This window comes from Neophocaena asiaeorientalis, unplaced genomic scaffold (assembly GCF_003031525.2).
Source record: "Neophocaena asiaeorientalis asiaeorientalis breed wild unplaced genomic scaffold, Neophocaena_asiaeorientalis_V1.1 scaffold648, whole genome shotgun sequence".
Classification (NCBI taxonomy): Eukaryota; Metazoa; Chordata; class Mammalia; order Artiodactyla; family Phocoenidae; genus Neophocaena; species Neophocaena asiaeorientalis.
In genome coordinates, this window is record NW_020172781.1 from 5,112,544 (window position 1) to 5,139,154 (window position 26,611).

Genomic DNA, 26,611 nt, shown 5'->3' on the forward strand with positions numbered 1-26,611 from the left:
GGGAGAGGAAGAATGGGACAGGAAGGCTGCAGGGTCGGGGGCCTGGAGCGTCCGCGTGAACTGGGTGATTCAGAGATACGCTCGTCTAAGAGCGGAGCAGCTGGCGAGGGACGCAGTAAGAAGGAGCGAGGTGCAGGTGGGGCTCCGCTGCGCCTAAATGACTGAGGATGAACTCAGACGTAGAGGCTGGAAATGCAGGGACCGAGCCCTCTCCCGCCTGTACACACAGGCGCGCGCACACAGCTCTGTGTCTCTCAAATGACTTGAATGTGTTGGGAAGTGGCAGGCTGCGGGGAGAGCCGAGAAGAAAGGGGCTTCCTCTTGCAGGGAGGCGCTGGCCCTGCCGTCCTTTTTTGGGAGTGATCAAAGGGTTTTTGATTGCTGGAAAAGGAAACGTACGCTTTACTGCATCGCGGTTTAGAATCACATCCTATATTTGGCCTTAATGTAGGCTGTCCTTGTTTTGTGGTGTCTGAAGTCCTTGCTCTACATGTTGCAAACGTGGGATTCAGTGTGAGAAGCAAGTTGCAAGTCGCTCATCTCCCCCAGGAGAGCAAGAGGCCTTTCTTTCCTATAATACATTAAAACAGAATTGAATATAGTGCGCGTTTGTAAACCGGTACTGGGTGGCGAATGTGTTTACTTTCGCAAATAGTTATCACAAAATATAATATTAGGCCGTCTCACTGCAGCCTTCCTGCCCCGGATTACATCCTCAAACAGTACTTGTAAAAAAAAAAAAAAAAAAAAAAAAAAAACAGTACTTGTAGGGCTCGTAGTCACTCTGTGTAATAATGCATTTCATTGTCCTTATCTGGCAGGGTTCTCCTGACACCAGGGCCTGCTAGAATAGACAGAAACATGATTGAGTATAAGCAGTTGCTTTGCACCGTCTGTTCAGTTGTGAAGGCAAATAGATAACTGCTTATATGACTGCACTTTCTTCATTCCCTATAAAACTGAAGAAATGAGAAAAATCTATTTTGGACTTGATTCTGTATATTTCAGAAAACTAAGGAAACTAATTTTTTTTGTATTTTGGCTTGGAGGTACATTTCAGAGTCACAATGTTTGGCTATGAAGCCTAATAGTAACTCTTGGGTCTGAGAGGTTGCATAAATAAATAGGGGGGGGAAGTGAAATAAAAGTGGGAATTGTATATTAGGCCTTGAGGTGCCATGTTTTGTGGTAAATGTTTGTTGTGTGTACTGGGTATAAAGGTTGGGTACACACCTTTTTGACAAATCTGGAATGTGCCTTGTCCGTATTTGTTTTTCATTATTTGTGGAAGGTACATGAAAGCTTGATGGATTCTAATAGACGCATACCGATGAGAGATCACTGCACAAAGTATTGAATTTTTCATGATCATTTGGTACTTTGCCTGTAGATTGTGCTAATCAGAAGTTATGTCTATTACTTTATATATAGTTTGGGATTAGATTCAGGGTTGACAGATAGGACTTTCGGTGTGTGTGCTACTTCATTATTTTTTTAAAAATTGAGGTATAATTGACATGTAACGTTATGTTAGTTTCAGGTGTACAGCATAATGATCTGATATTTGTATACACTGAAATGGTCACCACAATAAGCCTAGTTACGGTGTGTCACCATACAGAGTTACTTTTATTTATTTTGTGATGAGAACTTTTAAGATTTATTCTCTTGGCAACTTTCAAATACGCACTGCATTATTATTGACTATAGTCACCGTGTTGTCCATTACATCCCATGACTTAATTCATTTTATAACTGGAGGTTTGTACTTCTTGACTTCCTTCACCCATGACATACAACACTCTTTAAATACTTGGATTTTTTTGATGTAAGTTTTATGCTTAACGCAGCTGTCACTTTTGAGATTCACTCCAACCATGAGGAGAGTCACTCAGATGCCTATGAAATGGAACGTTCAAAAGGATAAGTGATCAGTTCTTAGTTATGTCACTGGGGGTGTGGAAATTCTATATGATGGCAAATTATTTCTTAATACTTTGATTTGTCACAAACGGTGCTTTAGAAACATTATATTAACCAGGTTGTTTTACCTTTGACTTCTTTTTTCAGAGGTGGAACAATAATAAATTTGAGTGCCACTTTCAGATTCAGGGTACAAATCCTGTTTGTTTCCTTTTGATGACTTCCCAGTGTCACCTTGTTCCTGTCAGAGCTCTTTTCTGACACTTGTATGTCTTTTTAAACTTAAGATGCCTTTTCTTTATTAAAACATGGAAATACTCATGAATATTTCAGTATGACCTAGTACCTAGAATGTTAAGTAATAGAATCTCTCTGGGTTTTCATTGCCCTAGTTCAGATGCTTTAAAATGAGTGAACAAGATTCTTCACTGCTTTTGAGAGCTTATTTTGTATTTCAGTGGCACATAATGGAATCTTCTTTGTTTTATAACCACTTTATTGAGATATAATTTACATACTATACAGTTCACCCATTTAAAGTGTACAATTCAGTGGTTTTTAGTATATTCACAGAGTTGTGCAGTCATCACCACAATTTAATTTTTTTTATTTTTTAATTTTTAAAAATAAATTTATTTATTTTTGGCTACGTTGGGTCTTCATTGCTGTGTGCACGCTTTCTCTAGCTGCGGAGAGAGGGGGCTACTCTTCTTTGTAGTGCACGGGCTTCTCATTGTGGTGGCTTCTCTTGCTGCGGAGCACGGGCTCTAGGTGCGGGCTTCAGTAGTTGCGGCTCACGGGCTCTAGAGTGCAGGTTCAATACTTGCGGCACACGGCTTAGTTGCTCCGTGGCATGTGGGATCTTCCCAGACCAGGCCTCGAACCGGTGTCCCCTGTATTGGCAGGCAGATTCTTAACCAATGTGCCCCAAGGGATGTCCCACACCACAATTTTAGAACATTTTCATTGCCTCCAAAAGAAACCCCATACCCATTAACAGTCCCCTGCCCCCTCCCCCCAATTCTTCTCCCTCACCTGCCCTAGGCAACCACTTATCTATTTTTTGTCTCTATGAATTTCCCTTGTTTTGGACATTTCATATAAATGGAATCATGCAATATGTGGTCTTTTGTGTCTTTTATTAAGCATAGTGTATTCAAGGTTTATCTATGTTGTAGCATGTATAAGTACTTCATTCTTTTTCTAATGGTTGAAAAATATTCCATTGTATGGATATATACCACATTTTGTTTTTCCATTCATCAGTTGGTGGATGTTTGGGTGTTTCTCCATTTTGGCGATTATGAATAATGCTGCTGTGAACATTTGTGTCCAAGTTTATGCGTGGATATATGTTTTGCTTTCTCTTGGGACTTACTGGGTCATATTGGTTACTCTGTGTTTAACTGTTAGAGGCGCTGCCAGACTTTTCCAAAGCAGTTGCACCATTTTACAGTCCCCCTAGCAGTGTATAAAGGTTTCCGTTTCTCTACATCCTTGCCAACACTTGTTATTCCCTGACTGTTTGATGCTAGTTATCCTAGTGGGTGTGAAGTGGTATCTCATTGTGGTTTTGATTTGCATTTCCCTAATGGCTAATGATGTCCAGCATCTTCTCAAGTCATTAGTGGACAATTGTATATTTTCTTTGGAGAAACCTCTGTTTAGATGCTTTTGCTCTTTTTAAAATTGGGTTATCTTTTTGTTGTTAAGTTATGAGTTATTTATATATTCTAGATACAAGTGCCTTATCAGATATATGACTTGCAAACATTTTCTACAGTTTGGGAGTTATCTTTTTTTTAAAAATAAATTTATTTGTTTGTTTGTTTTTGGCTGTGCTGGGTCTTTGCTGCTGTGCACGGGCTTTCTCTAGTTGTGGAGAGTGGGGGCCACTCCTCGTTACGGTGTGCGGGCCTCTCATTGCGGTGGCTTGTCTTTGTTGCAGAGCACGGGCTCAAGGTACCTGGGCTTTCAGTAGTTGTGGCTCGCAGGGTCTAGAGCGCAGGCTCAGTAATTGTGGGGCACGGGCTTAGTGCTCCGCAGCATGTGGGATCTTCCTGGATCAGGGCTCAAACCTGTGTCCCCTGCATTGACAGGCAGATTCTTAACCACTGCGCCACCAGGGAAGTCCTGAGTTGTCTTTTCACTTTCTTTTCTTTTCTTTTTTAATTTAATTTAATTTATTTTTGGCTGCACTGGGTCTTCGTTGCTGCGCGTGGGCTTTCTCTAGTTGCAGCGAGCGGGGGCTGCTCTTCCTTGTGGTGCACGTGCATCTCATTGCAGTGGCTTCTCTTGTTGCAGAGCACGGGCTCAAGGTACCTGGGCTTTCAGTAGTTGTGGCTCAAGGGCTCTAGAGCGTAGGCTCAGTAGTTGTGGCGCATGGGCTTAGTTGCTTCGTGGCATGTGGGATCTTCCTGGACCAGGGATCGAACTCGTGTCCCCTGAATTAGCAGGCGCACACTTAACCACTGCACCACCAGGGAAGTCCCTCCTTTCACTTTCTTGATGGTGTCCTTTGAAGTAGAAAAGTTTTTAATTTTGGTGAAGTAATGGAGTCCAAACTGATAATGAGTTAGAAATTATTTAGACCTTAAATCACATCCTCACTGGTGGTTTGGTTATATAAATTAAAATCCAAATGTGAAAGGATTAGGGAAAGATTTGAGTTAGTTCTACATCAAAAAGGGTTCATCAGGGAACATATCATTACCTGTTTAAATCCTCTCGTGGTCTCCCACCCCATTGTCTGTGGTTAAAGTTCAGACTTAATGTGGTGGTGGATGAGGACAGCTCTGATTTCAGCCTGTCTCATCTCTCACTGCTCCCCTTCCTGTGTTTTCATCTCCATTGCCACTCCCTGAACTGTCCAGCCTTAAGATCTTGTGATGATGTGCTTACTACTCGGCTCCCCTTACACCTGGTGAATCCCTCTTGTCCTTTGGGATTCTCCATGAAACCTTCCTTAGTCCTCACAGGCAGACATTGTCCCTGCTCTCATGCATCAGACATTCATCACTCCTGTCTGCTACGAGGAACTGGATTTGAACTTGAACCTACCGTCTGAAAGGCGCCTTCCCATAGAAGGCAGAATGTGGGAGAGAAATTCACATGGAAAGCAGACCGAGATTCTGTTGCTCACAGAGTGGTCTCTAGTGCCTACTGGATATTTGCTGAATGAAAGATTATTTTTATTGAAGTTAACTGGAAAGATCCTGAGGTCAGTGGTTTTTTCTGGTTATTATTTACACCTTTGTTGCCTATGTTAACATAACGTGAAGTACAGGGGTAATTCCTCTCTGCCTTTCTGGCACCCAAGTCCAGCTCTTACCAAAAAATTGCTCAGATGTAAACCGAGTGTTTGAAACATTTCCCTGAGGGCAGAATATTCTTGTCCAGGTTCTTTCCCCCTAATAAACAGTGATGACTGGCGCACAGCCTTCTCAGCAGGGCACATGGCCAGGGAGCACATTTGGTTTGGGATGATTTACCAAGACCAAATGCAGCAGGCTTAGCCTGGTGGTGTTGAGGCAGTCAGTGCTGGAACTACCCCAGTGCACGCCTGATGGTGGGTGTAAATTGGGTTTTAGAGGTGCATACTTCCTTCCTTTTCATTCTTTTGTTCGTGCTCTTCTCTCAGAGCATCTGGTTAATACTTTTAATTAAAAATACTGCACTTAGTATCTTCTTGAGAATTAGGAGAAACCAGTTGGCCATTTGGGGTATGTTTTCTGTGTGTTCACTGAAGTGATTGGATTGTGGCAAGGTAGTAAAAAGAAAAATAAATTTCAAATTTGTTCTTTGTCTCCTTAGGCTCAATGAGCTATCTGTACTTAAATAGTTTCTTGCTCTAAGAGTTCTGTCTAGAGAAATTGAGGCAATGAAGGGTGCAGACCTTCAGAGCCAGACTGAGGTGGGTTTCACTCTCTGCTATGATTTTGTCAATTAACCTACCTCCCTGAGCCTCTTCTGTAATATGGAGATGCTAACAATACCTTGCTGGGTTTTGAGTAGACACCCAATAAATTTGTGTTCCCTTTGTCTTCACTCTTAAATGTCTGTTTTGGTTTTTTTCTTAATTAATTTATTTTTGGCTGTGTTGGGTCTTCCTTGCTGCGCATGGGCTTTTCTCTAGTTGCAGTGAGTGGGGGTTACTCTTTCTTGTAGTGCGTAGGCTTCTCATTGCAGTGGCTTCTCTTATTGTGGAGCACAGGCTCTAGACCCGCGGGCTTCAGTAGTTGTGGCATGCAGGCTCAGTAGTTGTGGCTTGCGGGTTCTAGAGTGCAGGCTCAGTAGTTGTGGCGCACGGGCCTAGTTGTGTGTGGCATCTTCCCAGACCAGGGCTCGAACCCGTGTCCTCTGCATTGGCAGGCAGATTCTTAACCACTGCGCCACCAGGGAAGTCCTTAAATGTCTGTTAATGAATGGAACTGGGGAGAATCAAGTAGAGTAGGTTTAATATATTTTATTTCCGATATTAAGCTATTGTTGTGTGGATTCCCACTCCTGCCTCAGCATTTTAGACTTCAAATCAAACTTGAATCATTGGAGAGGAAAAAAGTGTCTAATTTTAGGATAGGAAGGTAGTGTTAAAAATGAGGCAGTTTTTGGCCATCTATCTGAATTGGAAATGTCTATTCAGACAGACTTCTCTTATTCAGGCCTTATGCTTCTATTCAGTCTGTCTGTCTGTCTATTTTAAGGAAAAAGGTTTAGTTCCTGGCAAAAGATTGATCTTTTTAGGGTTTGGAAGGAGATTGCACTGCAGGGTGTGAGATGCTCATGGGGTTGAGTATGATGTGAATGGCAGCATTGTGATACAATGTAACATTCTGTGTGGGAAAAGAGCCTCCATAGTCTCATGGGATGTTAAATTAGGCCTGTCGTTTGAATCTTACATTGATGATAAAAATTGTTCCTCCTGTTTGTCATGGTCAAGAAAAATCAAATTAATGCAAAGATGGGAGTGAGAGAAACTACTATAAATGGGAGTAGGAAGGCTTGTATTTTGTATGACTGAAGGTGGGTATTTCACAATACATATTTTTCCCCCTTCGGTCATGCAGTTATCTACATTTAAAAAAATTATGAATAATGGATCATACTTTTAGCCCCAGTATCTCACCACCTTTTGAAAAATATATCATATTGGGGGTTTGGGAGATAATTTCTCACGCCCAGAGGTCCTCAACTTGATGCCCGTGAGGATCAGCTCTAGACCTTGGTCAGTCCAGCTGCCTGGGCTCCAGCTTCCTGGTGACTCTGAATCACAGCCAGAGCGGAAGGTACCTTGCTGCCTTGTTCCTCATCTGATGGACGAGGGGACTGTGGTCACAGGTGCTTGAAAGACTTGCCCAAGATCAGGAACTTGACTGTCTCTCCCTTCTGCCCCCACCTCCTTCCATGGGTAGTGTGAATTCATTTTTGTAGTAGGTGGTGTGGATTTATACTATGGTGTGGATTTTTTTTTTTAGACAGTGTGAACCCAGTGTTCTTACCCTGAGTTTTAGTCCTTGACCCAGTGCAACAATTCCCTCTTAAGCTTCTGCCACAGTCTTTTGCCAGATTTACAAACTGAGCCTACTCACTGTTTATCGCTTCAGTTCATCATCACAATTGGTAGTTAGTACCAATGGGTTCCCCGCCCCCCCACCTCACATCTTCAGATTGTACATGTATTAAACTATGAAGCTTGGTCCAGATTTTCAGGGTTTCTTTTTAGATGCAGTTTGGGGGAACTTGACAATACGTGGAATCTCTTGGAAAAGCCTTTGGTAGACTTCATTTCCTAGTTTACATGTAAAGTTCCTTGACAGTATTTTATTGATCCCTTTTTGTGTCCTCAGTCATGCAATCTGACCATTAGTATGCAGTCTTGGTAAGGATTTATCTTGGGTGTTTCAAAGACCAATTAATATTGCAAAGGTTAGCCCCATTAAGCCATCCATATATGAAAAGGCTGATTTTGACAGGAACAACATCCAGCCAGTACTGGAACTACAGACAGGCATAATGAAAACCCTGTGGCATTGGCAGAAGTTGATCATTACTTCACAGCGTGGTCATTCTATCTCCGGGGAACCAAGGCAGCCTGGTAATCTGGGCACGTGGCAGTTTGGTTTAAGAGCCTTTTCTGCCCCATTGTGGACTCATATGTGTGTCCCCACGTTCTGACAGTTGCTGAGGCCTTCATTCTGGATGAACAAAGCTGTAGTTTTTCAGTTTCGTGAACGGCCATAAACACACATGGGAAGGGAAGTGTTGGGAGTGTGAAGCCTTTGGGGGTGTATTTCCACTCTTGACATTGTCAGGGTTCTTGACAAAATTCACAAGCTCCCCCTCTGTAGGACGAATGTTTACTCACCATTATTTGCTTACTTCACGTGAAAGATACTTAAATTCCTTTTCGTAATGGTCGAGCATTCTTTTCTAGTTAAAGACTCTAATTCCTTTCATTCTTAGGAACTTAAAGAATTGAGGCTGGTTTTTTAATGTAAGAACTCAAATGCTGCCTGAGCGGTGACTGAGAAACACACATAAACTTGAGCTGTCATCTCCGTTAAGCAGAAGGATTTATTAGGAGACTGACTAAGTCACTTTACAAGCTAGATGGTGAATTAATTTTGCGGTTAGTAGTGTCTTTAGCTTAACAATGTCATCCGAGTTTTTCTTGGCAAGCAAGAGAAAGGCCAGAGCCAACAAGTGCTGGCCACAGCTCTTTGGGGTGATATTTAATAAGATGCATGTTGTCTGTTTTAGAAATAGAGTAACCATCCCTTACTTAGGCTCTCTCTTTTATGGGAACCGCTGTTGCTTTACAGTGTTACATAGGAAAAGGGAAATTGGAAGTATTTATTTATTTATTCATTCATTCATTCATACATACATACATACATACATACATACCCTGAAACATCCCTGGTCTTCTTATGCAGTATAGAGCTATCGTACATGCACTGGGCTGAATTATTATACATCGTCAAGTGGAACAAATGATACATCTTACCTGTGAAGGATAGTTGTGAGTCATGTGGTTCTCCAACCATGAAAGGTTGAGAGCCCAGAGGCAGCTTCTGTTTTGGAGGCAACGTGTACATTCAGTCCCCAACCCAGGACTGGGTTGTGTTCCAAAGTCTAACTCAGTTATTTGGAACTGAGAAGGCATTTTTGGGTACAGATTCAGTGTTACAGTGGTGGGTAGGTTCCCAGCCTAGACTGAAGAAATCTGTTTAATTCACAGCACAGCTTTTAAACTGTTAATGATGATAGCTGAATTCTGGATCTTGGAAGCTGGGAGTCATGTGACAAAGAAGTAAGGAACCCTGCTCCACCCCAGATGCCTGTCTGTGTAGGCTGTGTGGCATCCAGCAGCCTCATGCCACAGCAGCCCTCCAAGTTCATCTTCCTTCTCTCTTAACTTGAAGCTTCCACTCCCCTGGTTAAGCTGATCTCCTTTAAATAGTAGTCGCCAAGCAGATGGTTCAAATTCATTTCTGCTAATGTGCTCCTGGATGGCTACAGTTCCTACTAGGCTAGCACTGTTATTCAGTGCTAGAAGGACTATGGGCTTTGTCTTATTTCACTCATATCTCAACCCTTTTAGAGCTACAGTGTTAATATTTTTACAAAGGAAGCTCCTTATTGATAAACATCATCTCTCTGAAATGTTGGCAGGTAGTCAGTATAACAATGTTTCAAGGGGAAAGTTGAAAGAAGGCAAGTGGGGTCAGACAGAGCCCATATAGAAAGCTAGCCCTGGTTCCTGGAATCGGGAAGAAGCCTTGCCTGCTTTAGAAAGGTTCCTCCTGTAACCTCGAAAACAGTGAGTCTGCTCAGCTTTTTTCAAAATACACAGGATCCATTTTTTTCCCTCTCCTTTCATTTGGGAAACACAGCTTGAAAGGGTCTTATGTTTTAGCAGTGACTGGTTTCCAGGACCTTTGAGAAGTAGATCAGGGCAGGGTAATGGCTGTGAGTTGCGGCAACTTGTGCTACCAGAGCTGTGTGCTGGTCCCCGACTATATCTCTGTCCCTTTATAAACTCTTACCACAAAGCCCCTTCTTTCCTCAGAGGGAAATAATTGATCTTTCCTTTTTGTTATTGCCTCTTTGAAGGGTTTGGATTGTCTGGTTTTTAAGAACGTCTTATTCAAGCATTTTATGATGCTAAGTGTGATAAGGATCAGGGACTTGATTTTTCTGGTGCAGTTAGAAAAAGTCTTGTTCACAAAGTGTTAATGGCAGGCTTAATATTTTGATTTACTTTTAAAAGATATAATAGTTTAAAAAATACATTACAAGCTTCTTCTAGCCCCCAAGTATGTAATTCTTGACGCTGAATTCTCTGTGTGGAGCCTGAGCTCTGTGGAGGTTGAGAGGACAGGGTGGTGGGGAGTCAGTGTCTCTGGGACACTGGGTCGAGGCCCTGCCTGAGGGTTTGTGAGATAGCGCTGGGCTGACTCAGAGGAGGTGTAATTGGGGAAGAGTAGTGTCAAATGGATAAGGGAGATGGCCCAGATTGTCCAGGGTCATGAGAACAGAATACACATTTATACGGTGTGTTTGTGTAAAAGGTAAGCATAGTTTAGATATAGAGCTATAAAGGTAGCTGGAAGTGTAATTTGTGGGTGTCCCTAACGTTATTGATTTCTGTGCTATTCCTAATTACATTTTGGGTTAAATGAGTAGAAATTTTAAGTAAACATAAGTGTGGAATTATTATTTTCCACTTTGTGAAAGTGAACACTAGTACCCACTCTATGCCACGTTCCGTGAAGGCAGAGAATGTCACAGCGTTTTTGTGCCTCCGTTTCCAAGTGGGCTGCGTGACACATGGTAGGTGCTCAGTAAATGGTAGTCGAATAATTGAATTTCAGTTTTACATGGTACACTTGTGATAGTGGTTGTTAGTCTTCCCATTTTCCTAGAAGATGAAAGGAAAAGAGGAAGTTCTCTGTGGTGTAGAAGGACTACTGATTGTAAACATTTGCCTAGTAAATTATCTTAGGATAAGCTAGTCATCATTTTCATTTAAATAAGTGTGTTAGCATATACACACATTTATTTACTGAAACGTTTTATCTGTAAAGCAAATTTTGGAGTTCTGGTTATTTAAAGTGTGAATTCTGATGAAAAATAGGGTGGCATCACATAATGGTACTTTATTGCAAATTTACCTAACTAACTTCTTGAATAAATTGAAAGTACTGGTGGCATGGAGTTCTTAGGGCTTTGATTTGTGGTTTGGTTAGCAAGTTCGACTTCAGAAAGAATCCATGAAGGAACGTCCTAGTGGAAGTGTGCCTTCAGCTGGAGAGTTTTGTCAAAACAGATATGGGAAGAACCCTAATTTGTATCAAGATGAGGATTTAAAGTTAAGGTAGCCCTCGAAAAAACTGAGTTTCCCTTTCTTGTCTTTCTCCTTTCCTCGAGTTTCTTATCTTTTAATCGACTGCCTGTAAAGTGTCTGCATTGGATGCTGAGGGGCCCCTAGGCCCAGCCCCAGGGGAATCACAGGGCAGGTCTCAGCTCATTTCAGTGGCTCCTGGATCTCCAAGGATTTAATGTGCTTGGGTTCATTTAACTTGAGAAATTGACAAGAACCAAGTACATTAAGAAAGGGTGAATTGGGCACCCTTTCAGCTGTTGAATCATTTAGGAGTTCATTTGTGCAATATTAAAATTTGAAAATCTGTAGGCTTTGGTTTATATCTTTTTTCGGGCCTCTCACTGCTGTGGCCTCTCCCGTTGCGGAGCACAGGCTCCGGACGCGCAGGCTCAGCGGCCATGGCTCACGGGCCCAGCCGCTCTGCGGCATGTGGGATCTTCCCGGGCCGGGGCACGAACCCGTGTCCCCTGCATCGGCAGGTGGACTCTCAACCACTGCGCCACCAGGGAAGCCCTGGTTTTTATCTTATTAGTAACATGTGATCACAAAAAAAGAATCATTCTGTAGCTGCGTTTTTGTGTGTGTTATTTCTGGCCGTTTTTAGAGGTTACTACAAACCATGCATGTAATTTGTTTGTTGTAAATGTAGTTTTTTAGAAGAGTACTGTTAGGGGTGGGAAGCCCCTGGTCTTTCTGCTAACCTTCTACTCAAAATGCTTAGAAAAGGATTCTTCCTGCTTTCATTTGAGGCGTATGGAATTTCTCTTTTAGTAGTTACTATTATGCAGTCCAATTAATTTAACATAAAGGATTAAGGACTATGATTTTCTTTTCAAATCTTTATCCAGTTTGGAGGGAAATTGGGATGGTTAAGGTTACAGTTTTACCAGCTAAGGCTGGTAAAAGCTTCTAGTAATAGAGAATTCACTCCCCAAATACTTAGCCCAAATGTTTCCTCCTGAAAGTGAGTTTTGTTTGTCTCCACTTTCCCGGAGGTATTTTCATTTTATTGGTAAAAGGAGATGTGTGGCGTTTTCCCCCTAAAGAACTGAGACCTTCGGAAGGTGTTGGGTGGTGGTAAAGTATTTATTTGGTAGTAGCTACATTTTCCCCAGTTTCTTGTACTCTGTTATAGACACTGATATTCTGAGTTTTTTGTTTTTCCCCTCTTTAGAAGAGAGGTGTGCTGATAAGGAAATAGTTTGTAATTTTACCAAAAAGGATCAGACAAAACAATTTGTCTGAAGGTGCAGTAAGATTTCAAGAGGTACAGGCACACCTCATTTTATTGCACTTCACAGATACTGTGTTTTTTACAAATGGAAAGTTTGTTAGCAACCCTGCATCCAGCAAGTCTATCAGTGTCATTTTTTCCAACGGCATGTGCTCACCTCATGTCTCTGTGTCACATTTTGGTAATTCTCGCAATATTTCAAACTTTTTCATTATTATACTTGGTATGGTGCTCTGTGATCAGTGATCGTTGATGTTACCATTGTAATGGTTTGGGGGCATCACAAATCATGCCCATAATAAGATGGTGAACTCAATAAATGTGTTTTCTAACTGCTCCGCTATCTGGCCATTCCCCTGTCTCTCTCCCTCTCCTCAGGCCTCCATATTCCCTGAGACACAACAATGTTGAAATTAGGCCAGTTAATAACCCTACACTGGCTTCTAAGTGTTAAAGTGAAAGGAAGAGTATTATGTCTCTCACTTTAAATCAAAAGCTAGAAATTATTAAGCTTAGTGAGCGAGGCATGTCGAAAGCCAAGATAGGCTTACAGTTAAGCTTCTTGGGCCAGTTAGCCAAGTTGTGAATGCAGAGGAAAAGTTCTTGAAGGTCTCCAGTGAACCTGGAATGATAAGAAGCAAAGCCGCCTTACTGCTGATATGGAGAAAGTTTTAGTGGTCTGGAGAGAAAAGCAAACCAGCCACAACATTCCCTTAAGCCAAAGCCTAATCCAGATCAAGGCCCTAACTCTTTTCAATTCTGTGAAGGCTGAGAGAAGTGAAGAAGCTCCAGAAGAAAAGTTTGGAGGTAGCAGAGGTTACTTCATGAGGTTTAAGGAAAGAAGCTGTCTCCATAACATCAAAGTGCAAGGTGAGGCAGCAAGTGCTGATGTAGAACCTGGAGCAAGTTATCCAGAAGATCTAGCTCAGATTATTAATGAAGGTGCTCACTAAATAACAGATTTTCCACATAGATGAAACAATCTTCTACTGGAAGAAGATGCCACCTAGGGCTTTCATAGCTAGAGAGGAAAAGTCAATGCCTGGTTTCAAAGCTTCAAAGGACAGGCTGATTCTCTTTTTAGGGGCTCATGCAGCTGGTGACTTAAGTTAAAGCCAGTGCTCATTTACCATTCTGAAAAGCCTAGGGCCCTTGAGAATTATGCTAAATCTACTCTGCCTGTGCTCTATAGATGGAACAACAAAGCCTGAATGACAGTACGTCTGTTTACAACATGGTTTCCTGAATATTTTAAGCCTACTATTGAGACCGACTGCTCAGAAAAAGATTCCTTTCAAAATATTGCTGCTTGTTAACAACTCACCTGGTCACTCCAGAGCTCTGGTGGAGAGGTCCCACGAGATGAATGTTGTTTTCATGCCTGCTAACACAGTATCCACTCTGCAGTCAGTCCATGGATCAAGAAGGATTTTCGACTTTCAAGTCTTACTATTTAAGAAATACATTTTGTAAGGTTGTAGCTGACACAGATGGTGATTCCTCTGATGGATCTTAGCAAAGTCAATTGAAAACCTTCTGGAAAGGATTCACCTTTCTAGATGTCATTAAGATCATTCATGATTCATGGGAAGAGGTCAAAATAGCAACATTAATAGGAGTTTGGAAGAAGCTAATTCCAATCGTCATGGATGACTTCAGTGGAGGAAGTAACTGCAGATGGGATGGAAATAGCAAGAGAAGTAGAATTAGAAGTGGGGCCTGAAGATGGGACTGGATTGCTGCCATCTCATGATAAAACTTGAACAGATGAGGAGTTGCTTCTCATGGATGAGCGAGGAAAGTGGTTTTTGAGGTGGACTCTACTCCTGGTGAAAATGCTGTGAAGATTGTTGAAATGATAACAAAGGCTTTAGAATATGACATAAACTTAGTTGATAAAGCAGCAGCAGAGGATCGACCCCAATTTTGAAAAAAAGTTCTAGTGTGGGTAAAATGCTATCAAACAGCTTTTCATGCTCCAGAGAAATCTTTCGTGAAAGGAAGAATCAATTGATGTGGCATATGTCATTGTTGTCTTATTTTAAGAAATTGCCGGGAATTTCCTGGTGGTCCAGTGGTTAGGACCCTGTGCTTTCACTGCCGAGGGCGCGGGTTCAATCCCTGGTCGGGGAACTAAGGTCCGGCAAGCCGCGCAGTGTGGCAAAAAACTAAGAAAAGAAAAGAAAAAAAAAAGGAAATTGCCACAGCTACCCAACCTTCAGTAACCACCACCCTGATCAGTCAGCAGCTATCAACAGAGAGGCAGGACCCCCAACCAGAAAAAAGATTATAACTCTCTGAAGGCTCAGATTAGATAGTTGGCTTTTAACAATAAAGTATTTTTAAATTAAGGTGTGTACATTTCTTTTAGGCATAATGCTATTGTACGCTTAATAGTGTATAGCTACAGTATAGTGTAAACATAACTTTTATACGCACTGGGAAACCAAATACTTCTTGTGACTTGCTTTATTTTGAGATTTGTTTTATTGCGGTGGTCTGGAACCAAACCTGCAATATCGTTGAGCTGTGTATGCCTGTATGCTGCTGCTTTTTCTATAGGATGGCTGAAAATTCATTTTTATTTTAAACAGTGTTAGTTTCATTTTCAAATAGCCTGTTCAATATGTTTTTTGTTTTATGGTTACTTTTTGTCTGCGTTGGGTCTTCATTGCTGCGTGCGGGCTTTTTCTAGTTGCGGCGAGCGGGGGCTACTCTTGGTTGCGCTGTGCGGGCTTCTCATTGCGGTGGCTTCTCTTGTTGCAGAGCACGAGCTCTAGGCGCGCGGGCTTCAGTAGCTGTGGCAAGTGGGCTCAGTAGTTGTGGCTCATGGGCTCTAGAGCGCAGGCTCAGTAGTTGTGGCGCACGGGCTTAGTTGCTCTGCAGCATGTGGGATCTTCCCGGACCACGGCTCAAACCCATGTCCCCTGCATTGGCAGGCGGATTCTTAACCACTGTGCCACCAGGGAAGCCCCTGTTAAATAGGTTTACCTTTGAGCTCTGGGCACCTCTGTGGGCAAACTACCTTAATTTTGAAGCCACAGATCCAGTTATTAATCTGAAAAGGCACAATAAGTAATTTAAATACTTTCGCTATGTTTTTGCTCTTTTCAGACACCCTACTTGTAAAGAGAAGGCTCTTGGGAGCTGCTCCTAAGAAGTGGTTCTTTGTCCTGTATTGACTCCCTGCCCCCGTGAACTTCTGTGTCCCAGTGTTTGTCGTAGCAGCACAGTGACGTTGGTGTGAATAATTGATTGTGGTGTCTCCTCCTGGAGACTGTCAACTTCGTGAGAGCCGGGCCCGTCTCCTTGCTTACCATTGCATCTGCAGCGTCTAGCATCACGCCAGGCGCACGGTCAGAGTTCAGTAAATAGTTGTTGAATAAATACGTGATGAGTGACTGGGATTAAAGACCTCTTCAGCATTCACAGTCGATCGTATGTGTTTTGTGTATAACCCCACGGGTGCTGCTAACTCCGTTCTCCTTGAATTGTGTGTGTTTTGTTAGGGGATGTGAACTGGATCCTAGTGAAAGAAGCGTTCTCTATAGATTTGTAGGCTTTAGATTATAATAATTATATTAATAATAGGACCCTAGAAATAATTTATTTTAGTTCTCCTATTTTATAGATGAAGAAACAACCAACCATAGGACTAAAATGATTAAGTGGTTAGGTGACTGTGTCAGGATAAGCTAGTCTTGCATCCAGGCCAGAGTTATTCCTACTCTTACCTCCCCTTGAAATATGGTCAGGAGTATGTTTATTTAATCACTGCTTGCCCAGGGTATAGGGTATTAAAAAGGGAAGACAGAAATTCTTCAGTTGAATGAGATTACTCTGTTATTTTGACATTGCTACTGTTGCTATGGCTAGCCTTATGAGGGTCTTCATAAAAATGCCTTTAAAAAAAACACCACAAAACGATCTTGGAGTCCAGTAATTTCATTTCCTGGTATAAGTATATTGCCAAAGAATTATGAAAATTTTATTCCAAGAGAAACTCCATCTGACTAAGTAGTGGAAACAGACTTAGCAAGTTTGAACAGTCGTACACAGTGTGCTTTCCCCCAGTTGTTGATAAGAAAAGTAGGTCATCAGTATAGAAAGAGTATTTTGAAACACATTCGTCATTAATTTTTAAGTGAGAGTGCTGGGCCAGTCATGGTGGTAAAAGTTCTGCAGTTGGGATGAGAGCTCTTGGGATTAATTTGGCTCTTTGAAGAGCGAGGCAGAGTCGAGCTTCCGAGCCTGATCTGTGGGGCACTTTAGGGAGATGCTAGCAGCTCAGAGGATTCTACTCAGTTCCACTGCGTTGTCTGGGCAGGCAACGCCTGCTGCTGTCTCTGATGGGGGTTTCTTCAGCAGTCCTTTCTCAAAGCTCCAGGGAGGGGTATAGTGGGTGTGTTTATAAAGATGCTGGTGATAAGCAGAAAACTGGGAGATAGAGGGATTGTAAACATGTCATCCTGATACATTATGTTCTGAAAAATCTGCTCTTCCTTTGATAATGTAGTAAAAAAAAATTCTGTCATTGAAGAGCTAGAGATGACCCCTACAACCTTGTAATCTCATGTGTTAGTAACTGTAAAATTCATGTCGTGTCATTCTTCTTTATTTTAAGGGAGTTCCAGGCCCTTTTCGGGCATCTTTTAGTTGTAAAGGGTCTCTCTATTTAATACAAGTGTGAGAGAGTGGATTTGAGGATTTGGGGTTTCTGTATTTAGGATCTTTATCTGTTGCTATTTTGCTCTCCATGTCACGCTCATTTCTTTTTTTTTAAATTTCAGCCTTACTGATTGTAGTTGACACACTGAATTGTAAGATATTTAAAGTGGGCCTCGCGGTGATTTGATGTATGTACATAGCTCGTTTGGTCTCATGTCAGACTGTGTTTTCAGCAGTCACTCTCAGAGCTGCACGTCTCACTCTGTCATTGGGGAGCAGGGAGCGCCTGTGTTGATGGCAGGCAGCCCCCACTTCTTTTTGTAACCAGTTCCTAAAATGAGTACAAAATTGTAAAGTGTGAAAGTCGAGTCCTTTTCTTAGAAAGCTTTAAAAAGAGTAAAAACCTGTCCGTTGCACCTCCCCTTTTAGAACTTGTTCTTGATGTGTTGATTCCAGCCTTTTAGGCATGTCGGTTCAGGCTCTTGGACAGTTGAGCACAGAGCCCTCTGGCCTAAGCCTGAGGGTTTTCAGTCAGAAGCAAAGATTGGTTTCCTTTGGCACAGCTAATGCGCTCTCTCGTTGGTCTCAGCATATTTGAATGCGAACAGCCAGTTTGTGTATTGTATAAAGTGTGAGCCAAGCGCAGTTTCCTATTTAAAAACGGCACCAACAGGCCAGGTGGAACTGTGAGCTGTGGAGGCAGCACCCCATGGAGCGGTTCTGAGAGGCATCACTGGCTGACGTGGGAAAGCCAAACTGTATGTGTGTGTGGAGTTTATCACTGAAAAAGTATGAAAGTTCAGGGGGTGAAAAGTTGAATTGCTCCGTACTTTGTGGTTCGAGGTCATCGTGTCTCTCTCCGAAGTCCTTTATCTTTGGGCGAGTCACACAGTGTCTCTGGGCTGAAAATGAAAGTCCGGAACTGGTGACCCTTTTTACTCCAGGCTTCTGTGAGGACCCAGCCTGGATGTTTCTTGGTAAATCCGACTTGCATTTCTTTGTCTTTTCATTCCAAGAAACGTTTAAAAACCAAAATGATAATGGGTTCTTGAGTCGAAACAAAGTGCACTTAGAGTCGGTACGCCTCCTTCTTGGCATTTTAACCTAGTACCTGGGGCTTCCCTGGTGGCGCAGTGGTTGAGAGTCCGCCTGCCGATGCAGCGGACACGGGTTTGTGCCCTGGTCCGGGAGGATCCCACATGCCGCGGAGCGGCTGGGCCCGTGAGCCATGGCCGCTGAGCCTGCGCGTCCGGGGCCTGTGCTCCCCAACGGGAGAGGCCACAACAGTGAGAGGCCTGCGTACCGCAAAAAAAAAAAAACAAAAAAAAACAAAAAACAAAAAACAAAAAACCTAGTACCTGGGTGGATAATGGGATGAAAGCGTTTGGAAGGCTATAATGAGCGTGAATTTTCACCCTTTACTTTCGCCATTCTTGGTGTCATGATAAATTGAACCAACACAAGGGCTGTTCCATACTTGCAGTCAGTTGTCTTGAGTGCAAACCTTTCAGCCTTAGCTGCTGTGTATGAGGAATGTTGTGTATCTATCTGACTTTCTGCTATGCTTTATATAAAGCAAATTGTTGCATGCGGTCTGTTTTCTTCCTTCGTAAAACAACTTCTATTAAAGTAGGTAAATTAGGCGTATTTTTCTTGAGTATCTCATATATGAATCTGTTAACTAAGGAATTGGATGCAGTACAAATGATTTGTTAGGTGAACTCTTCAAGTGTCACTGATGAATTTTGTTTGACATTCAAAAAAAAGCACAGCCGTCTCATATCCAGAAATGATGAACGTTGAATTTTTGTATTTAATCAGAGCACCTCCCGTATTTGCTTTCGGTGTCTGCTTTCTTGTGAATGTGTCTTCTACGTAGGCTTACATATTACCTTTCTAACTTCTTACAAAGAATTTTTAACTGTTAGCATTGCCATTTAAATAGCTGATTTCGGGACATTTGTTTCCTCCTCTGCTGTCCTGCTTGCCACTTTCTATTAAATAACGTGTCTGATCTCTCCCACATTAAAAAGGGCCAGAAAAGCATCAACTTAGAGGGAATGTGTTCTTTCCCTATTGGGACATTCTGGAGTCTCCTGTGGTTGCTGCTGGCTAGGGGACGTGCTCAGCCTTCTGAGTCCTTGAGTAATTGACGCTCTGGAATGGTCTCAGCTAATGTGCCGAGCAAGGATCTTGCTGCTAGTAGGGGTTTTCCTCTATGTGTTCCTAGCAGGATGTGTTTCCTTTCATACAAACCATAGAAGTGCATCTGCTGGAATCTTTAAACAGGAAAATGTCAAAATTGTCGTCATTTTTTACGAGATTGATGGAGGTAGACAGAATAGAGAAAAGGTAGTAACATTTATTCAGGTGTTTTGAGTATATTTTATTTGGTGCCATTACAGTATTGTAAACAGCCTGTCTTGTCTACATTTTTCCCTCCCAACACCCAACACATTTCTTGTATGGCCTGTGAAATCAATTTTCTCTGTAACTTGACTAGGCAGTACCATAAGAAGCATACCTTCACACTCCCCTGGAGGTTGAGGATGATCAACTGACTGTAAGATGGAAATTTTCTTCTGAGAATGATTTTCATCAAACTTTACTCTGATGCTTATCAAGTAAGTCCTTAAACCATGGACCTTATTTTTACAGCTTGTTCTTGGTTAAGATGTTTACCCAACATGTAAAGAAAATTTTAATCATTTTTGTTTCCTTAGATGAGCTGCTAAGTATTGTGGATCTTGGTAGTCAGCTTTTAGATTTTCTTCATTTGGAGCTGAAAACAAGAATATATTATCTACTCATTAGAAATTTATGTGGGAATGTAAAATTGGTGCAGCCACTATGGAAAATGGTATGGAGGTTCCTCAAAAAATTAAAAATAGAGCTACCATATGATCCAGCAATTCCACTTCTGGGTATTTATCCAAAGGAAACTAAATCACTGTCTTGAAAAGATATCTGCACCCCTGTGTTCACTGCAGTATTATTTACAATAGCCAAGATAGTGGAAACAACCTAAGTGTCCATTAACAGATAAATGGATGGGAAAATGTGGTATGATGGAATATTATTCAGCCATTAAAAAGAAGGAAATCCCACCATTTGTGACAACATGGGTGGATATTGAGGGCATTATCCTAAGTGAAGTAAGTCAGATAGAGAAAGACAAATAACATTTCAATATATCAGGGGTCCACAGCCTGTTAGGAATCAGGCCACAGCAGGAGGTGAGTGGTGGGCGAGCGAGTGAAGCTTCATCTGCTGCTCCCCATGGCTCGCATTACCGCCTGAGCCATCCCTGCCACGCCATCTCGCCTCGGTCCATGGAAAAATTGTCTTCCATGAAACCGGTTCCTGGCGCCAAAAAAGGTTGGGGACTGCTGCTGTATATCACTTAACATGTTGAATCTTAAAAATGAAAACAAAAACAAAACAAAACCCAAACTCATGGAGACAGCACATTTTGGTGGTTGCCAGAGGTGGTGGATTAGGGGGGTGGATGAAATGGGTGAAGGGATCTAAAGGTACAAACTTCCAGTTATAAGATGTAATGTACAGCATGGTGACTATAAAAAAGATAGATAAATTAAAAAGAGGTTTACTACGATGGCTGCTGGGCAATCAAGACTTAACTCTTGCTTGGCCTTCAGTATCATCTAGAAAGTTGGGCAGAGGAGACATGTGTCTTTGTTTCTAAAACTGAGGTTTCAGCCACATCTTAGAGAGAGCATTTCAGAGTTGGGCCTGTGCTCTCAACCTGCTCTCACATTGTCTTTCAAAGACGCCTCAGTTTTTATTATAATGAAAACCATTCTAGAATAGTCCCAGTCTTATTGGAAATTTGGGCAGGCCTATTATAAGGCCTTGGGGAAGGTTTGTAATTCCCAACATTTTGTGGAAATTAAAAACCACGTTGCATTTTTTCTAAAATCAGTTTATTTTGAAATTTGTAAACATTTCTTTCATTTGCTTAATGAATGACTTATTGCTACGTTGTCTCTCTCCTTATTACTATGAGGATCCTTTATTACTGTGATAATTGCTAAGAAAAGGCCCTATGCAGTTTGAAGAATTTGTACTTGAAAGACCTAATGAGCAGGCAACCTCTCCAAGGTTGAACTCTGACAAGACATTTAAAATTGAGGACTTCCCTGGTGGTCCAGTGGTTAAGACTCTGGGTTTCCACTGTAGGGGGCGTGGATTCTATCCCTGGTGGGGGAAGTTATGCATGCCTTGGGGTGTGCCACCCCCCACCCCCACAAAATTGAATGTACTCTATCCTTGGACTTTGTGTCTATGTATTAGTTCAGGATTCTTTCACTTCTTTTAATATAACTGAAAATTAGATTTCTTTATAAAATGCTTTAGTTTTGGGGACACCCTAGTTGTATAATTTGGAACAAGATATTTAATAAAAGAATGCCTAAGTTTGATGATATGACGTTTGGAAATTTATAGCCAAGCTTTTAAAAAATTGGTGAAACACTAATACCATTTGATAATGCAGGCCTCTTTCTCGAGAAGAGGGTTTTTTTTTTTTTGTAGTAAACAGCATGCTGAGGTGGGAGAACATAAAATTTTGTAAAGGTTCTTTGATAACTGATACTAGTTCATTAACGTGAAAATCATATTTTTGGCTCATAATCAGTAGGAAATTGATTTGGGTTTTCTCCCTTTGGGTAGGGAAACCTATTAGCAGTCTCTTAAATAACAATTGTTGACATTTATGGGACAGTGCTTATTACTATGCTTCAGATTCTATGCTAGGTACTTTGCAGGTTTTTAAAGAACAGCTTTATTGAGGTATAATTCACATATCATACAACTCACCCTACTTGAAGTGTACATCAGTGCTTTTTAATATGTTCACAAATATGTGCAACTATCACCACAAATTACAGAATATTTCCATCACTTGGGAAAGATACCCTGTGCTCTTTAGCTGTAACCTGCTATTCTGCAGTACCGCTTCTTCCCCTCCAAGCAACTGCTAATTTACTTTCTGTGTCTCTAAGTTTGCCTATTCTGGGCTTTTGTGTGAATAGAAATCATAATATGTAGACTTTTGTAATTGGCTTCTTAGCGTAATATTTTCAAGGTTTATCCAAGTTGTAGCATGTATTAGTGAGTACTTTATTTTATTTTTAAAATATTTACTTATTTATTTAGGCTGCGCTGGGTCTTAGTTGCGTCATGCAGGTTCTTTAGTTGTGGCATGCAGAATCTTTAGTTGTGGCGTGCGAACTCTTAGTTGCAGCATGCATGTGGGATCTAGTTCCCTGACCAGGGATCGAACCCCGGGCCCCCTGCACTGGGAGCTCAGAGTCTTAGCCACTGGACCTCCAGGGAAGTCCCCGACTTTTTTTCTTTTTAATTGCCAAATAACATCCCATTGTGTGGCTATATCACATTTTGTTTTTCCGTTCATCCAGTGGATATCCAACATATGGGTTGTTTTCACCCTTTGGCTGTTGTGAATACGCTGCTATGAAAATTCCTGTACAAGTATTTGTGTGAATACCTGTTTTCATTTCTTTTGGGTATATTCTTAGTTGTGGAATTTCAGGGTCACATCATAACTCTGTTTAATCGTTTCAGAACTACCAGACTGCTTTCCAAAACAGCTGCACCATTTTACATTCCCGCTACCAGTGTATGAGGGTTCTGATTTCTCTGCATCCTCATCCATACTTGTTATTCTCTGGCCTGATATTAGCCATCCTAGTGGGTGTGAAGTGGTATTTCATTGTGGTTTTGATTTACATTTCCCCAATGGCTAAAGATGTCCAGCACCTTTTCATGTGCTTATTGGATGTTTGTGTATCTTTTTTGGAAAGATATCTATTCAAGTACTTTGCTCATTTTTAAATTGGATTATTTGTCTTTTTATTATCGAGTTGTAGGAATTTTTTATATATTCTAGATACAAGTGCCTTATCAGATATATGATTTACAAAAATTTTCTCCCATTCTGTGGGTTGTCTTTTCACTTTCTTGTTGGTGACTTTGAAGCACAGAGGTTTTTAATTTTGATGAGGTCCATTTTGTACACTTTTTATTTTGTTGCTTGTGCTTTTGCTGTCATATCTAAGAATCCTTTGCCAGATCCGAGGTCATGAAGATTTATTCCTATGTTTTCTCCCAAGAGTTTTAAAGTTTTAAGCCCTTATAGTTATATCTTTGATCAATTTTGAGTTAATTATTTTATATGATGTGAGGTCAGGGTCCAGCTTCTTCTGTATGTGGCTATTCAATGGTCCCAGCACCATTTGTTGAAAAGACTTATTTTCCCCCTCATTGAATGGTTTTGGTACCCTTGTCGAAATCGCTTGACCAAAGATGTATGAATTTATTTCTGCGCTTTCAGTTCTATTCCGTTGGCCTATATGTCTGTCCTTGTTCTGATTTTGTCAGATTTCTGCGAGATGATCATGTGATTTTTGGTTTTTATCTGATTGATACATGTTACATTAATTGATTTTCAGATGTCACACCAACCTTGCATTGTGGGATAAGTCCCACTTGGTCATGGTGTATAATCCTTTTCATGTGTTGCTAGATTTGGTCTGCTAGTATTTTGTTGGGGATTTTTGTGTCTATATTTATAAAAGATATTAGTCTAGTTTTCTTGTGATGTCTTTGTCTGATTTTGGTATCAGAGTAATACTGGCCTCATAAAATTTGTTTGGAAATTTGTTCCTGTCTATTCTTTGTAAAAATTGGTGAAGAACTGGTATTAATTCTTTAAATATTTGATAGACTTCAGCAGTGAAGCCATCTGGACCTGGGTTGTCAGATGTTGTTTTAAATTCTTATGATGGGTATCATCCCCTTCATTTTATAGATGAGGAAACGGAGGCTCGTAAAGGTTAGTGGCAGAGCTGGGATTTGAATCTGGATTACCTTATGTTAAGTACTAGGATGATAACAATAGCTGACATTTATTGTGTATTTAGTTATGTGTTTTTAACCAGACAGGGTACTTTAACGAAATCATCTCCTGCTATAGTCCCATTAGCAAGTGCTCATTTAATGATCACTTTAACTTTATATGTAATGTACCCATTTCCAGATAGAGAATCTGACACTTAAGGAGATTATGACTTTGCCCTACTGAACCACGGCCAGGAAGTAAATGGTACAGCTGTGCTTCTCACTCACAAGGTTGCCTGACTCTGGAGCCTGCCCTCTTAATTGCCTTTCTCTATTGTGCGCAGCAAAAGCAGCTGTGCCACATGTGGGCAGCTGAGCCCAGATCAGATTCGACCTTGGATGTGAACGGCCTGGCCCAGACAGCACAGCACTCCGGGAGCCCCGGCTTTTCTCACTCACTCTGCTCTGTAGCTAACTGTCCTCCATGGTTGTAGCAAAAGAACCTATCATTCTGACTTCATGTAGTTAGATGAAAATTTGTGTAACATACGTCACTCTGTGTAATACAGAAATGACTTTTAAAGGTGTGTCAGCCAGCCGGCAGATTTGTGTGATGTCTTTCAGTGAAGACATTCAAAGCACTTTCCATATTTATGTTAATATTCATATTGTTGGTGAGATTGGATGGTATCTTGGCCTATTTGAGTGAAGAGGAAAGATTGTCTCCATTTTTCAGGTTGAAGGGCTTCCTCAAATGTCCGTTCACATTGATTAGTGGGCCCCCAAAAACTGACCCAGTGCCTGTGTGGGTAGCGGGGCTGGGTGGGTGGTGGACCTCACAGAAGGTGGTGAGGGCTGACTTCCTGTGGGGCAGGGTGGGTGCTATCTCAGCCAGGCAGCCAGCCTTCTGGGAGCTTCCAGAACACAGGGCTGGAGGCTCCCCTGTACAGGACCAGGTCGTCTGTGTGGTACCTGCTGGTACCCGTGCTCACCTGTGCTGGTGGTGTTCTGTCCAGGGCCTGCCCTGTGGCTTCTGGGGCGGGTGAGGGGTGGCCCCTGACGGTGCAGCACTCAGGAGCAGAGCTGGGTGTCTAGCTGCTCCTAATTAGGCTTTTGGTCAGTTTTCCCTGCAGCTCCTCTCCCACATCTGTTTCCCTTCTGAGTGCTCGGCGGTTTCACAGTGGGCCTGGTGTCCTTCTGTGAGCCGCTCCTCCTGAGACCTCAGCTGAGTGGAGAACACTCACTTCTGTCAGTTACACTTGCCTGACAGCTTTCCTCTTCCACGGTTTTGTGGTCACATTTGCTCTCTTGTAGGCTCCTTTCCAGTGTTCTTTCGCTTGTCCTTTGGTGTTTATACCAGCTTTTATTCCTTTCCTGTCATTTTGTTAGGATTTCAGGAAGGAGTGGAGGTAAAATGCCATTTGTGTTTCTTTTGTAAATTACCTCTTCATGTACTTTGTGTAATTTCCTACTGGGATTTTCATGTTTGGAATCTATAAAAACTTTATATATGAAGGATATCAACTCTTTGGTATATGGTGTAATTCTCCCTTCTTCTTTGTTAACTTTACTTTTGAAACACTTGCTGGAAGGTAATGGCAGGGATTCCGGCTTCTGCTCACTTGTGCAGATGGTCGGGTAGGGAAATGGATCCTGAGACCAGCTGGCTGTACATTGGCTTTTGTGTGGATGTGCTTTTCTTTTGGTTTTCACCACCTCGTGGAAGCTGTCTTATCTCCTCCAGTTTGAGAAGTATTCATACTGTTTTACACATGGAGGACCCCGACCAAGTGGAAGCAAGTCATTTGCCGTCTCCTCCACCAGGTGCTCTCAGCCTCGGGTCCTGGTGGTCAGCTGGGAAGGTGTGGCAGCAGCTGGGCTGAGGAACACGCCCGCTCACCAGCCTGCCAAGGCTTTGTCACCTCAGCCCAGCCACACGCCCTAGGCTTGGAGAGAGGCCGCTTCTGCACATGCCTTGAAAGGGTAGAAGGAGACTGGCAAAACTAACTTCTCTCCTTTTGTGCTTAGCAGTGGGCCCAGAGCCACGAGGAAGGGAATTCAAGGGGAGAGATTAGCAGCAGCCCCACATGTGTCCCATTTGGCATGAGTGGACAGGTGTTAGTTAGCCCTCCTGTCCTTGGGGATCAGGGGCACTTGTTTTCAGCTGAGCTGTGAAGGTTTGACTGTGTTCCATCTCCACTTGTGTTTTCTCGTGGCTCCTTCCTCCCTAGCCTGCATGAACAGAATGTCCTGGCATTAGCAGATGGGAAAAGGACACTGTGGTGCAGCCCAGGAGACCTCAGGCAGGTGGGGCTGCTGATCCTAAAGCCTGAACGCTGTCAGTGCACATGTCAGTTGGACAACCCAGTGGAAGTTGGGGTCCGAAATGACCCATGAGGAAGCCTGGAAACACCAGCTTGGTGTCACTTCCTGTCCCCTAGGCCCTCTGGTTTTCTTGGGAAGTGGCTGTGGTGAGTGATCAGCTCTGACATCCTGGTTTCCGTTACGCTCCCTGA

At 42.1% G+C, this 26,611-nt stretch overlaps 1 protein-coding gene across 2 annotated transcripts in view; it reads left to right on the top strand.

The window, feature by feature from the left end:
• CORO1C (coronin 1C) overlaps window positions 1-26,611 on the top strand; it is a 76,562-nt gene that overhangs the window by 626 nt on the left and 49,325 nt on the right. The window contains exon 1 of one of the 2 annotated variants that reach the window (XM_024741432.1): window positions 19,735-19,837. The exons of the other annotated variant lie outside the window; for it this stretch is intronic. The gene's annotated coding sequence lies outside the window, so the exon portion shown is untranslated. Of the gene's footprint in view, window positions 1-19,734; window positions 19,838-26,611 lie in introns of those variants that run through there. 2 annotated transcript variants of the gene reach the window in all.